The sequence below is a fragment of the Arachis ipaensis genome, chromosome B02 (assembly GCF_000816755.2).
Source record: "Arachis ipaensis cultivar K30076 chromosome B02, Araip1.1, whole genome shotgun sequence".
NCBI classification, from domain to species: Eukaryota; Viridiplantae; Streptophyta; class Magnoliopsida; order Fabales; family Fabaceae; genus Arachis; species Arachis ipaensis.
In genome coordinates, this window is record NC_029786.2 from 6,824,761 (window position 1) to 6,839,754 (window position 14,994).

Below are 14,994 nucleotides of genomic sequence, written 5' to 3' on the forward strand. Positions count from 1 at the left end.
TCACCTCACTCAAATATAATTTTATTATTTATACTAATAAAATATATTATATAATATTACATATTTAAAATTATTAAAATATCATTAAAAAAAATCCTTTTAAATTTCGGTCAGGTAATTATTATTCGCCTGACCTAATTAAAAGCAGGAACAAGAACGATACTGTATATTGGGATAGTATTGTCATTCCCATCTTATAATACATGCATATGGGAATTTTGAAAGGCAAAATAATATAAAAGTATGTAATTAATAAAGAAAAAGGGAACAATTTCTCATGGAAGTAGCTAGCTGGCCACGGTGTGTCACGTTTTCGCATCTGCTGCTGATTTATTCTTAGGAATCATAGATGGCACACTAATAAAATATATTATATAATATTACATATTTAAAATTATTAAAATATCATTAAAAAAAATCCTTTTAAATTTCGGTCAGGTAATTATTATTCGCCTGACCTAATTAAAAGCAGGAACAAGAACGATACTGTATATTGGGATAGTATTGTCATTCCCATCTTATAATACATGCATATGGGAATTTTGAAAGGCAAAATAATATAAAAGTATGTAATTAATAAAGAAAAAGGGAACAATTTCTCATGGAAGTAGCTAGCTGGCCACGGTGTGTCACGTTTTCGCATCTGCTGCTGATTTATTCTTAGGAATCATAGATGGCACATTTTTATACAAACATTTATATCAATTTGTTGACATAATTCAGGTTGTGGAACATTACATTCATCAGATCAGAAGCTTATTTTATATATTATTAACAAATAAATAAATAAATAAATCAGTACTGTACTGTGTTGTCTCACATCTGCATCCCTTCATGGCCCTTATTAGCTTGTCATTGCATTGCATAACTATTCAGATTTAGATGCATTTTTTTATATAATTAATTAGTAATATATTATTCATAATTATAAGACTAATGTTGTTGTAATTTAATATATGCATTATTAATTTGTGTCCAAATAATATAATATTACTACTCTTTTTTGTTATGTATGTTTGCATGATTTAAGGGCCAAAACTGGCGGCATAAATTACAGCTATTTTATAAGTGATGGAGAAATAATGGTACTTTTCTAGTAACTTCATTTATATTATTATCTTATTCTAATCGATTTTATTAACACTTTTGGATAATTGCATATAGCAATGAATTGTAAGATTTTCAAAAAACTATCTCCATAAAAGCTAACTATTATGACAAGTTTAAAATTCTATATATAAAAAAAAATTGAGTAAACATCCTTGTTCACTTTTTGATTTTTTTTATGTGAAACATAATGCATCTTAATTATTTTAAAATCTCAATCAGGCTCTTATCCATTAAGAAAAATAGATAAATCGACCTCTGTTATCGGATGACAAACAGTTGCTTGCTGACGTGTCAGGTAACAGTGCCAAGTGTCACCTCCAAAAAGTTACAGAGACTAAAAACCCCCTTTCTATCTCTTTTTCTACTTCTTCTTTTCTTCATCAATGGCGAATTCTACTGCACCCCTTACACAACCACTAAACCTCATTCCTCATTCACCTCAAGGATTCACCATCCAAAATCCTTCCAATCCTCACCATCCAAAACCTTTCCAATCTCTTACACAATCACTGTTTCACGTTGATCCCCTACTCTTCTCTTCGCAAGCTCCTGACTTTGTGAGCCAAACCATAACATCAACCAATTGAATAAAACTAAAGAGAAAATAAGAGAAATTTGTGGAAGATTAAAACAATTAGGATGATGACGCACCTGACCTCGATAGTGTTAGGGTTCTGTTGGCGACAAAGAACAAGGAGAAAGAGGTGGCGAGCGAGAGGGTGCAGACGGCAGAACGTGAAAAGCTTCAAGTGGTGGCAGAGCTCTGTAGATAGCAGAGAGCATAGAGCTATCGGCAATGGAGGAAGAAAGAAATGGTGGCAAATGCGGCAGAGAGCGGTGGCATCAAATAGTGGTGAAGCACTTCACAGGACAAGAAAAAGAAGAGAAAAAATCGTAGCTTGAAACTATTTCTCTGTGTGTTAAAAGAAAGCACATTGAAGAAGAAGAAGAGGTAGAGAGGGGGTGTGTGTAAGAGGTTGAAAGGATTTTGGATGGTGGATCCTTAAGCTGAATGGAGAATGTGGTTTAGTGGTTGTGTAAGGGGTGGCTGTAACACCCTACCACACAAAGCTTTACGCTTAAGCCATAAAACAGAGGTAGTGTGGTATTACGACCTCTAAAATAAATTGTACATACATAGTATAAGTGAACGAATATAATATTTGAGGAGTCTTGAAGGTTGGTTTAAGCAAATTGTGAAAAATAAAAGCACAATGCTCAAGACAACGATTACTTGCGTATAAAGAAAGTATAGATACATACATATATAATAGGATCGGAGTGTTAAGGATACAAAATAATCAAGCTCGGGGCTCAACCTGCAAAGCTACGGCTGGCCGGAGAACACACATACACACACACAATCCCAATATGCAAAATACTCAAAACATACCCTATGTCTCCATCAAGCCTCTATGAGGCACAAAAGTAAAGCATATATACAAGGAGAATTCTATACATATAGATACATCTAAACATAGCAAGATACAACATCCAAAAATCCCACTTCGCTGCAGAGTAAGTCCAGATGCCTAGTGAGGTGGTTCTTGACCTGCATCTAAAAAGATAACACATGTATGGGATGAGAACCGGGAGTTCTCCGCATGGTAATGGTGCCAGCATGAAGAGTATTTACAAATTTGATTAATTAATATTATTAATATTATTGATATTATTATTAATATTATTATTAATATTAATAGACGGTTACTAACCGTTTAGTACCATTTGGTTGAAGGGACACAACCTTTTAAGGATTGTGTATGTTCAAAACATTGTGTCTATTGGCTAAAGGGACAACTCTTTAAGAATTGTGTATGTTCAAAACATTATATTTATTGGCAATAGAAAAGACACAACCATTTGTATACGTAACTAATCATAATTGCTACGTGCAATATGTATAAATAAGTCCTTGTCCACTATTTCAGAAACACAAGTACTAAATGTACATTTTAATCAACTATTAAGAGATTTCTTTTGTTCAAGAGAGTTGAGAATTTTTTACTATTGCTAATTAAGAAATTCTTAGGTTTCATTGTATCCTTGGAGAGTATTGTCATCAACCCTATAACAACTAAGTGTGGGGACAAATATCTCTCTAAAGAAAGCGATCTAATCGTGCCTTGAAACCATTACACAAATATAAGATTTTGTCATCTTCTCACACTAATATACCCAACAATTTTAGAGAGATATTTCTTGAAGATGGCACAAGATCAAAACACTACATTCAAGGTCATGAATCAAGAGTTTGTCAAATTAGATCACTTTGATGGAACAAACTTCAACCATTGAAAGGACAAGATTATGTTTCTTCTTTCGATTCTCAATCTTGCATATATGATTGACCCAAAGGCTACATCAATTACCGATGCTGCTGAAAATGTCACACTAGAAGAGAAAGAAAAGATTGTTCAATTGAAGAAGAAACGTGATGAAGATACTTTTGCATGTCAAGGTCATATTCTCAACACTCTATCCGACCGACTCTATGATCTCTATATGTCAATTCAATCACCATTGGAGATTTGAAAATCTTTGGAAGAAAAGTACAATACTGAACGACAAGGAATATATAAGTTTATTATGATGAAATATTTTGAATTTATTATGAATGATACTATGTCTGTTATAGATCAAATTCATGAATTACAAATCCTTGTAAGTTGACTTCGTGATCTACAAGTGGTGATCCTTGAATCATTATAAGGTGAAGAGTAATTTTTTAATAAATTTGATAACTTTTGTGAATTACATGGTATTGTGCATGAATTTTCCGCTCCATATACTCTGCAACAAAATAGTTTGGCGGAAAGAAAAAACCGTACCTTAATGGATATGGTTAATTCAATGTTATTAAATGCAAAATTGCCTTACAATTTGTGGAGTGAAGTATTATTGACATCATGTTATATTCATAATAGAATACCATCAAGACATAGAAATGTTTCTTCTTATAAAATTTGGAAAGGAAGGAAACTTAATTTAAATTATCTTAAAGTGTGGGGGGTGTTTAGCCTTTTATCGAGTTCCTGATCAAAAGAGAACCAAATTGGGGACAAGAGCCATAAAAGACACTTTTATAGGATATGCTCAAAATTCTAAAGCATATAGAATATTAGACTTATTGTCTAATGTAGTTGTTGAATCAAGAGAAGTAGAATTTATTGAAAATAAATGTATCAATGAGTCAACTTCTAATTCAGAGTATCCCTAAAATGATACTAATATTTCACAAGAAATAAATAATCAAAATAATAAATGTCTAAGCAACAAAGAGTTGATTGAACCAAGGAAGAGCTTGAGAGTAAGAAAAGAAAAGGACTTGGGTCCAGATTTTATTTCTTCTCAGGCTATCACCTTTTTGGTAGAAGGAACTAGGAATTCTGTAACAAACAAGATTCCTATTGTTATGAACATAGATGGTGATCCTCAAACATTCAAAGAGGCTATGGCTTCTAGGGGTGTGCATGGCCCGACCCGGCTCGAAGACTCGGCCTGGCCCCAAACACTTTAGGAGCTATTTTGGTGTGATTTCACCGGGTCTAGGGTCGGTAAGGGTCTCAAAAATAAACCCGGTCATTATTTCGGGTCGGGTCCGACCATGGTTCGGGTTACCCGAAGTCGGCCCGGTGGCCCGGTCATCATACACAATTAATATTTTGTGTTATTAGTGATGGATGATGGTTATTCTTATATGGAATTTAAATATTGTAAACCTTAATATTTTGTGTTATTAGTTATTATAAGACTATAAGTTAATGTTTTATGTTTAAAATGCATAAGATTTTAGACTAATGCATAATATTGTGTTATTTATATTGATTTAAATATTTGGTGTTATTAGACAATATTAGTATTAATTATGGTTATGCTTTAATTTTAGAGAAGAGTTGGTTCTTGTCAAGGTTGCGAGAACCGGACCGGTCAAAAAATCGGTGAGGTCACTGGTTCAATGGTTCATTGGTTCGACCGGGGTTCAACCGGGGTTCAACCGATTTAATTAAATATTAAATAAAATTATTAAAAAATCTAAAAATAATTTTAAATATATAAATTCAATAATTTCTAACTTAATAAAATTTAAAATTTCACATAATAAATTATCCATTACTTAATATTAGAGGTTCACAAACAACTTCAAACATCAAAATTTATAACTAAACAAATAAAAAAAGCACATAATGACAAATCCATAATGTTCTACATTCAAAAGAAACAATTACTAGCAAGTTTTCAACTAATCAAAGGTGCAACTCATCAAAAATCATAATTATCATTAAGTGTTCCAACTAAGAGTACAATGAAGGTGACTCGTTATAATAGATTGTTAATAATGGAACACATTCAACATTCCACCTCGTCCCTCAGACCACAATTTAGCACAAATAATGAGGTTTTGCAACTAAGCATTAGGTTTAACCATGAATTACATGTGGAAATGTACCAAAGAATGTTAGAAACATAAACCAACCTAAACGAAAAAATTTCCAAAACAATGTCATTGCTTTCGGGGCTATGAATGGCTGCTGGTCAAGGATGTTATGCACATAAAAGTTAAATAGGTCCACTGCTTGACCCTGCCACAAGCCTAAATGAAGATGTATTCAAAGCTCTAGAAATATTCATATAAATTCTCTGCACTCAGGTATTAAACAGTACATTGTCAGTAAATAAAATTATGTCTTTAAATTATATGGCATAGCATTATTTATAAGAACAGCCTGATCTCCTGCAAGCTGTGTAACCTTTTCTTTTTTTAATGAAAATAATATACTATAAAATTAAAAGATAACTTACCTTCTTTCCAAGCTCCAGCCACGCCATTCATAAGCATATAATAGATCTGCAAAATTAAACAAATTGCAATATATTTCAAAAACAATAGACAGGGAAAATAATGGAAGTAATCGGCAGCTCATTAATGGTGGATTTCTTCATTCATCAGGAATAGCCACAAAAAAAAAATCACACATTTCATATAGTGAGTGGAATAAGTAAACACAAAAGTGGGTCAAAAGGCAAAATCCAACACATGTTTTTCAAATCTCAGTTTATGCACGATAAATTGGGAAGTCAATAAATTGAGACAGTGCTATGGATAAAGACCAATAGAAGTTGTACAATGAAAATCACTGCCAAAATGTTCTGCAACAATCATATCGAATTTGATCAAACTTAAATCCCATCCCCCCTTCCCCCACCCACCAAAAAAAATTTAGAGAGAATGAATCCCTTCGATTACAGGGAAGTGATATGACATACTATAGCATCCTTTGCAAATTGCAATGACAAAAGCAATGTGATGTGAATAGAGGACTGTAAGGAAAGCCCCTATTCTTATCTCTTGTAGCTTTTAAGAGGCAAGCTGGGCAACAAGGCCAAATACCAAATGAAGGTAAAGCAGGTTTGAGAACCCAGAAGTCTAAAACAAGTGCCATGCATCGAGAAGGCAGCAAACATATTCATTATTCAAAATCAACAACAGCAATGATGAAAATCAAAATCATAAATCAAGAAGGCAGCATAGAACAGGCGAGCTCACAGAACCTCAGAAAATCAAAATCCAAAATCAAGAAGGAGTAAAGAACAGAGTCTTACCGAATAGGGTTAGTGGTAGTGGGTTAGGTTTGTTTCGGCGCTATGCGTTTGCCTTTTCTTTTTTTTTTTTTTTTAAAGCCGAAACGACGTCGTTTTGGCCTGAAGCTGCAAACCACTAAACCGCCAAAAAATCGGACGGTTCTTCCGGTTCGCCGGTTAACCGCCGGTTCGACCGGTTTTTTCATTGATTTTTTGCCAGGCGGTTTTCTATGTCACCCGGACCGGATAGGCCACCGGTTCCCGGTTATTCCGGTTGAACCGGCCAAGGGGTTTAGACAACAAGAAGGTCTAGACTATTTTGATACCTACACACCTGTAGAAAGAATGACTTCTATTAGACTCTTATAGCATTAGCATCCATACATAAGCTTCATATACATCAAATGGATGTTAAAACAGCTTTTCTAAATGGAGATCTTAATGAAGAAATTTATATGGAGCAACCAGAAGGCTATGTGCTACTCGAAAATGAAAAGAAAGTTTGTAAATTAATTAAGTCTTTGTATGGGTTAAAACAAGCGCCTAAACAATGGCATGAGAAGTTTGATTCAGTGGTGTTATCAAATGGCTTCTCACATAATAGTGCGGATAAATGTATTTACTCAAAATTTACTAAAGATTATGGAGTAATTATTTGTTTATATGTTGATGATATGTTAATCATCGGAACAAATTTAGAAGGAATTCGTATAACGAAGAAGTATCTAACTTCTAATTCAAGATGAAGGATTTGAATGAAGTTGATACAATATTAGGCATAAAGGTGTATAAGAATGAAGTTGGCTTTACTTTAAGTCAATCTCATTATATCAAAAAGGTATTGAAAAAGTTTGATCATCTCACAATTAAAGAATCCAATACGCCGTATGATCCTAATCTTAAATTAGAAGGAAACATGGGAAGACCTATAGCACAATTAGAATATGCTAGTGCTATAGGAAGTTTAATGTATGCAATGCATTGTACTAGACCTGATATAACATTTGGTGTGTGAAAATTATCAAGGTTTACAGAAAGCCTAGCAATCAACATTGGAAAGTTATAACAAGAGTTTTTGGTTATCTCAAGAAAACCATAAACTTGGCATTACATTATAGTGATTATCCCGTAGTTTTAGAAGGTTATTCCGACGCAAGTTAGATTACAAATTTTAGTGACAACAAATCCACTTCAGGATGGATTTTCACCATAGGTGGTGGAGCAATAAGTTGGACCTCAAAGAAACAAACATGTATTACACATTCTACTATGGAGGCTGAGTTTGTAGCTTTATCAGCCGCAGGGAAAGAAGCGGAATGGTTAAGAAATTTGTTATATGATATAAAGCTGTGGCCACAGCAGGCGACAACCATTTCAATCTTCTATGATAGTGAATCAACCATGTCTCGAGCATATAATAAGGTTTATAATGAAAGTCTAGACATATAAGTTTGAGACATAAGTTTGTGAGGCAACTAATAGATGATGGTGTAATTACCATCACTTATGTAAGATCTCAAGGAAATTTAGCAGACCCTTTGACTAAAGGTTTGTCAAGGGATAAAATTAAAGAGAATACTGCTAAAATGGGATTAAAACCTATTATTGCTAAATGATGGGAACCCAACCTTATTCTAGTAGACCACTAGTTTCAAGGTTTAATGGGTAATAACAAGTTATTTAGCAATTGGAGCACTAAGATATAGGATTTAGTACTATTTACAATAAATTAGGAGGGTGAGTTTAAACTCTTAATGGACTGATAATATTATCTATCAAAAGATTCTACCTATATGAATATAAGAGTGGTGCCGCTCTAATCAAGAATTTTAGAGTTTTATTCTCGTAAATATTCATGAAACAATGATGAGCACAAGGCCATATAAGTGCTTAAAATTGTAAACTCTTGAACTTGGAGGGTATAAGTAATGTGTGTAATTTTTGGTACTAGCATATGGAGTATAGGTTTAATCGATTAGACACATATTACTTCGTTAGAACTTTAAAATTTACACCAAAAGAGTGTTTAATCTTAGTGACACATTCTTTATGCATATACTTGTATGCCATTTAAATTTTGTAAATAGTGGGGGATTGAATGGTATTTACAAATTTGATTAATTAATATTATTAATATTATTGATATTATTATTAATATTATTATTAATATTAATAAACGGTTACTAACCGTTTAGTACCATTTGGTTGAAGGGACACAACCTTTTAAGGATTGTGTATGTTCAAAACATTGTGTCTATTGGCTAAAGGGACACAACTCTTTAAAAATTGTGTATGTTCAAAACATTGTATCTATTAGCAATAGAAAAGACACAACCATTTGTATACGTAACTAATCATAATTGTTACGTGCAATATGTATAAATAAGTCCTTGTTCACTATTTCAGAAACACAAGTACTAAGTGTACATTTTAATCAACTATTAAGAGATTTTTTTGTTCAAGAGAGTTGAGAATTTCTTACTATTGCTAATTAAGAAATTCTTAGGTTTCATTGTATCCTAGGAGAGTATTGTCATCAACCCTATAGCAACTAAGTATGGGGACAAATATATATCTAAAGAAAGCGATCTAATCGTGCCTTGAAACCACTACACAAATATAAGATTTTGTCATCTTCTCACACTAATATACCCAACACAGCATACATAATATATAAGGTCCCGAGAAAGCCAGAGGTGATCCTAGAACTCTGACTCTCAGATATAAAGCTTAGAGTTAAAGTTTAAAATCTTAATACAAGGTGAGCTATCTAAGGTTCCTAAGTCTAACTCAATTCTACTTATTTCCTCAGCTTCTCGCCTTCCTCCAATCCTCCAAAACTTCGGTACACAGACAAACAATACAGACAAAGCAAACACAAGTAGGATACATATATGGTAGGTAGCAAATATAGCAGTAAGCATAATAATTACATAGGCAAGCCCAATTAATGCATAATCAAACAAAACACACATATGCATATGATATATGGCTGTCTTATGGCTGATAAGTCTCATCTATTGGTTATAAAGCCAACCCAACATGTCCAGTAGCTAACCCTGGACAGTCCCTCGTGCGCTCATCCCCAAGAGTCCATGCATAACTTTTTCTCAATCATAATCAAATTCAGCTCATTGGGGGAATTTTCGAGGAGTTAAAGTGCCCGACCACTTCTTGCGACGTAGGGTCAACAGAGTATCGAGTCTCGACCTGGAGCAAGTGGTGGCAAGCCACTGTATCTACCTAGGAAAACTCGTATCTCAGATAATAAGAAGTGCACAAGTCAATATATCATTCATACTCATTCATTCAATATCATTGTAGTCAATATTCATCAATTATATAACATTTTTCGCACTTCTCAATCATAATTCATCATATCTCAAATTTTCTTCACTTCCAAGTTACCACCATTTCATAGTTCAGCCCCCTTCACTATCATTACAACTAAGTTTTAGCCTTTTAGGGTCTTGGAGAGTAAAAATAGAGGTTTAGAATAATGTTGCTGAAAAACATGGTCCTGCGTATGCATGTAACTCGTGCGCACGCGGGACATTAAAACAGAATAAAGTACCCGCGTCGCGTGCGAGTGTCCGCATACGCAACCCCTTACATTTACATTCTCACGTATGCATACACCCTCTCGCATACGCGGGACATCAAAACAGAATAAAATGCCCGTGTCGAGTGTGTACTCGCGTACGTGAGTTCTGCAGAATGGCTAAAAATTGTTAAGTGCCACAGAATCTACCTTTACACGCCAAACTTTCGACGCGCATAACTTTTCCATTAGAAATCATTTTTAGTCCGTTCTTCAAACGGCGTAAACTTCACGGACCCAATTTTCATTTTTGGGGATTCGTAGGCCGAGTTATGGCTTGCCGAAATTTGGTCAAAAATAAGTTTTTCTCAACAAATCTCAAACCTCTATTTTTACCAATTTCATAGCTCAAAACCAACACTCCAAGCTTTTAAACAGCATTAAAATATACCAAACCACATCCCAATACTGACATTCATTTCATAGCACCCCAATATATAACTTCAACAAGTTTAACCTCAATAATTCACATTCAATACAACCTTATACTCAATCATCAATATATCATTCTTGTTCATTAAAATCACCATTTTATCAACCATCCACCACATTCATATCATTCACCAACCTATCGAATATCCACATCAAATTAACACATATTACATTTACTAAAATCACTAAATATGCACCAAACACACAATTCAACCTATCCTAAGTTGTCTAACCTAAATTTTCACAAAACATTATATATTACATACGAGAAACCAAAATCATACTTTGGCCAATTTTTCTCTAAAACAGAGACACCTCAAATTGGAACTAAAACTCAGCCTCCAAAGTTCCCAACCTCCAAGATTTCAGCACTCAAGGTTAAACCAAGCTTTCAACCTCCACAATTGTGTTCCAAAATCACATATACGCTTCCTAATACATATTATTATATCCATATATAAAATTTAAATACTCAACCACAAATAATCAAGGAATTTACTAGGGTTTGAGAATTCTTACCTTACCCAAGCCTCAATTGAACAAAACCCGCTAATCCTTCAAAAGCTTAATTTGAGCCTAAACACCAAGACATCAAATTTCAATAACCAAACTCTCAAATTTTCGAAAATTAGGGGGATGAGAAACTAAGATGAAAACAAGGTTCTTTACCGAAATTAGTTACCAGGCTTTGTAGAGCTCGATGCGGTGAATACGTGGCCACAGACGGTGCGGTGATCGGAACTCGGAGTTGAGAGTTATATGGATTTGAATTTAATTCAAGGGTTTGTAACTTGGGAGTGTTCTTCCCCCTTTTGCTGAGCGTTTCAGCGTTTCTCATATGAAGAGGAAGGCAAATGAGCTAAAGCTCATATGCATAAGTGGATTGGTTGGGCCCGCTTCGACCAGTTCGGCTCGTCCGACCCAATTTTGGGTCAAAATCTTTAAAATTAGTGTCAAAATTCATATTTTACTTAATTCTACCACATTAAACTATAAAATTTAATTTTCTCATTTTTTAATTAATTAATTTATTAGCTAATTATTCACTAATTACGTGGAGTTTACAGTGGCAGTAGAATCCGCCATTGATGAAGGAAGGAAGAAGGAAGAAGGAAGAAGAAAAAGAAAAAGAGATAGAGAAGGAATTTTTAGTCCCGGCAATCTTTTGGAGGTGACACTGGCACTGTTACCTAACACGTCAGTGGGCAACCATTTGTCATTTAATAGCAGGGGCCGATTTGTCCATTTTCCTTAATGGGTGGGAATCTGGTTGAAGTTTAAGAATGATTAAGGTGCACTATGTCTCACGAAAAAAAGATCAAGGGGCGAATAGGGTATTTACTCTTTTAAGTATTGATATCATGCAAATATTATGACATAATTCTGCAGCATTTTATTCGATTTTTTGCCAATTAAAAGTTTTTACTGATAAAAACTTTTATTATAAGTGGTTTTATGACGCTCTTTTTAAAGCATTAACTCTATTGTACAATTAATTTTAAAATATTAGTCTCATAAAACTCATAACACATATCACATAAATTAAATTAAATGTTAAATGCAAAAGAAATAGGTGTAATAATCTATTGGTCTCTAAAATTTTATTAGATTTACAATTAGGTCATTATATTTTTTTGAGTAAACTAACATTTTTACCTACGAAAGTTAAAAACGCTGATATATCTACTCATAGAAAACAGAAATTATCATTTGTATCCATAAAAAATGGACTTTTACAGGTAAAATTATCCAAACCCTAAAAATTAAATAAATTTTCCAAACTACCATTCTCTCCACTACTACTACCATCGTCTCTCCCCCCTCTCTCTCTCTCAATGTTTTTAGCGACCCCAATCCCAACATCGACCACATCGCCGCTCAGTACCACCGCCTTGCCTTCCTCCTCAGCTGTCACCCTAACCCCTTCGCCAAACACTCCCTCGTTGGTGTTGGTCGCGACTTAACAACACCAGCACCACCATCACCAGCATAATCATCTAACACAAGCTCAACCTCTGTCTATGCCGAAAAGAAACCCTAGATCTAAGGATGATGCGAGTAGTGTGAGCGATCTGTTGGGATGAGTAAACCATCACTACCGTTAATCTCATCATCCTTGCCATCTTCCATCACCATCAAGCTTAACCGTCTGGTCTCGGAATTCAATACCCTAACGGAACCCATGGAGCGCATGAAGAGACTTCTGCATTATACATCTTTGCTTACACCATTGGGCGATTCGGATCGGGTTCAGAGAACCGCATTTCAGGCTACTCAACGCAGGTATGGGTTGTTTCTGCCATGGATAATGGTGACAAGATGTGGTTTTGTGCTGACAACGACTTAAAGATTTTGAAAGAATTTTGTTGCTGAATTTGAAGAATGAAACAATAGAGGAGGCGGCGACAGGGTTGTAGTTTCGAAAGGGGAGGAAGGCGAGGGGAAGCAGAGCCTGTGGTTGAGATCGGGGTCGAAGAGCACTATAAAAAAAGGTTAAAATGGTGGTTTTTTTTTTTAAATTACGGTGGTTGCAACCGCCATTTTTACCAAAAACGGCGCTCCCAAGAAACGCCGGTATTCTGGCCGCCATTCTGGTTATTACGGCGGTTTTCAAAAAATCGCTACAATTACCTGTGAATAATATGACAGTTATTTGACGGTTAAAATGGCAATTTCTGACTGCCATTATTTCCACATAAAATGACAGTTTTTAAGTTTTTTAAAATGGCGGTTATAACCGCCGTTTTTATCAGGATATAGTGGCATCATTTTTGTTTAAAATGGCAGTTTCTAACTGCCGTTTTTACCGAGATATAATTGCATATTTTCTGTTTAAAATGGCGATTTTTAACCGCCATTTTTACCAGGATATAATGGCATCGTTTTCATTTAAAATGGCAGTTTCTAACCGCCATTTTTACCAGGATATAATTGCATCGTTTTCATTTAAAATGGGGGTTTCTAACCGCCGTTTGTACCTAATTATGATGACAATTTTATGCTTTTTAAAATAAGATTGAAACAACCTATGTGAAGTGATATTTTCGGAACTCAAACTTTAAAATCTCGTAATAACCAAAAGGCATAGCCATAAATCAAACATCATAAGATAATTTTTAGTTCATACATGATCCAAAAGTCATAATCCAAAAAACAAAGTATCAAAGTAATATTTTTCAATAATACGTCTTAACATATAATGTTTAATACATAAAATCTTTATCATGCAAGGTCATGCTTCCGTGTTGCTCGCTCCAAAAGACCTACTTCCTAACTCTTTTGGTGATGAAATCTCACTCTCCAGAAGACCATCTACAAATAAATGAGGACTTAACAAAATTTTATATGATTAATTCTTCTATAACCAAGAAAGTGAGAAACTGTAATCCAATATAAGAGGATGCAAAAAATGTGCTATGTACAAATGATACTGTGAATGATAAATTTGGTAGCAGCCTCTAAACAAAATCTTTTTTTTTTTTCTTAATTTCTTAGAAATAATATCTTTACTAAGATTACTAGTTAATCTTTTCATTATTTTTGTAGATAACTAGTGAAGTAAATGCCTACTTTGGCTAGAAACTAGTCATGAAATGAACCCTTACAAATTATAATTTACAACCAAAATTTTCTCACAAGTGGATGGTTTATATCTGCCTCAAAGTTGTTCCTGTAACTTCACCCTCTAGCAACCTGAAGGATTAAAAATAGTCTGTCAATGTAATCTTTATATATGTATCTAAAAATAATTGATACATCAATGGCAAGCAAAGTAAACCAGATTTAATATAATTTACCACAAATATCATAGAAATGGTCCATCAAATAAAAAATCCAACTAAAAGCATTTTAATTCCTAGTCCTTCAGAAAGTTTCTGACTTAAGACTATTGATGAATCCCCATCAGTTTGATGAATTTTAATTCAGATATAGTGGCAATAAAGCAGAGACATGCAAATAAAGCACTCACAAAAATTATACTCTGACTATAGTAGTGGAACTAACCTCAACTTAAGGTGACTCTATTAACTTGAAATTGACTTTAAATTGTGCTGCATTTTGGAGGTATTGCATCGTTCAGGAGAGCCAGGATGAGCAGAGACACACTCAAGCCCAGGAAACACCTCAGGCACCTCCTCTAGATCTAATAACGCCAAATGTTTAAATTCTTTTCGAATAACTGTGTTGCATTTTTCGTTACTGTGAATGATACTGATAGAATTCTTTTCAAATAATATAGAAACAACTTAATAAAAGTAAGCAATAGA

At 34.1% G+C, this 14,994-nt stretch overlaps 1 long non-coding RNA gene across 1 annotated transcript; it reads right to left on the reverse strand.

Moving 5' to 3' along the window:
- Positions 5,360 to 6,285, reverse strand: LOC107628148. Its single transcript, XR_001617615.2, has 2 exons — positions 5,914 to 6,285; positions 5,360 to 5,751 (listed from the first exon to the last, which is right to left on the reverse strand). It is a non-coding gene; the product is annotated as an uncharacterized LOC107628148 (long non-coding RNA).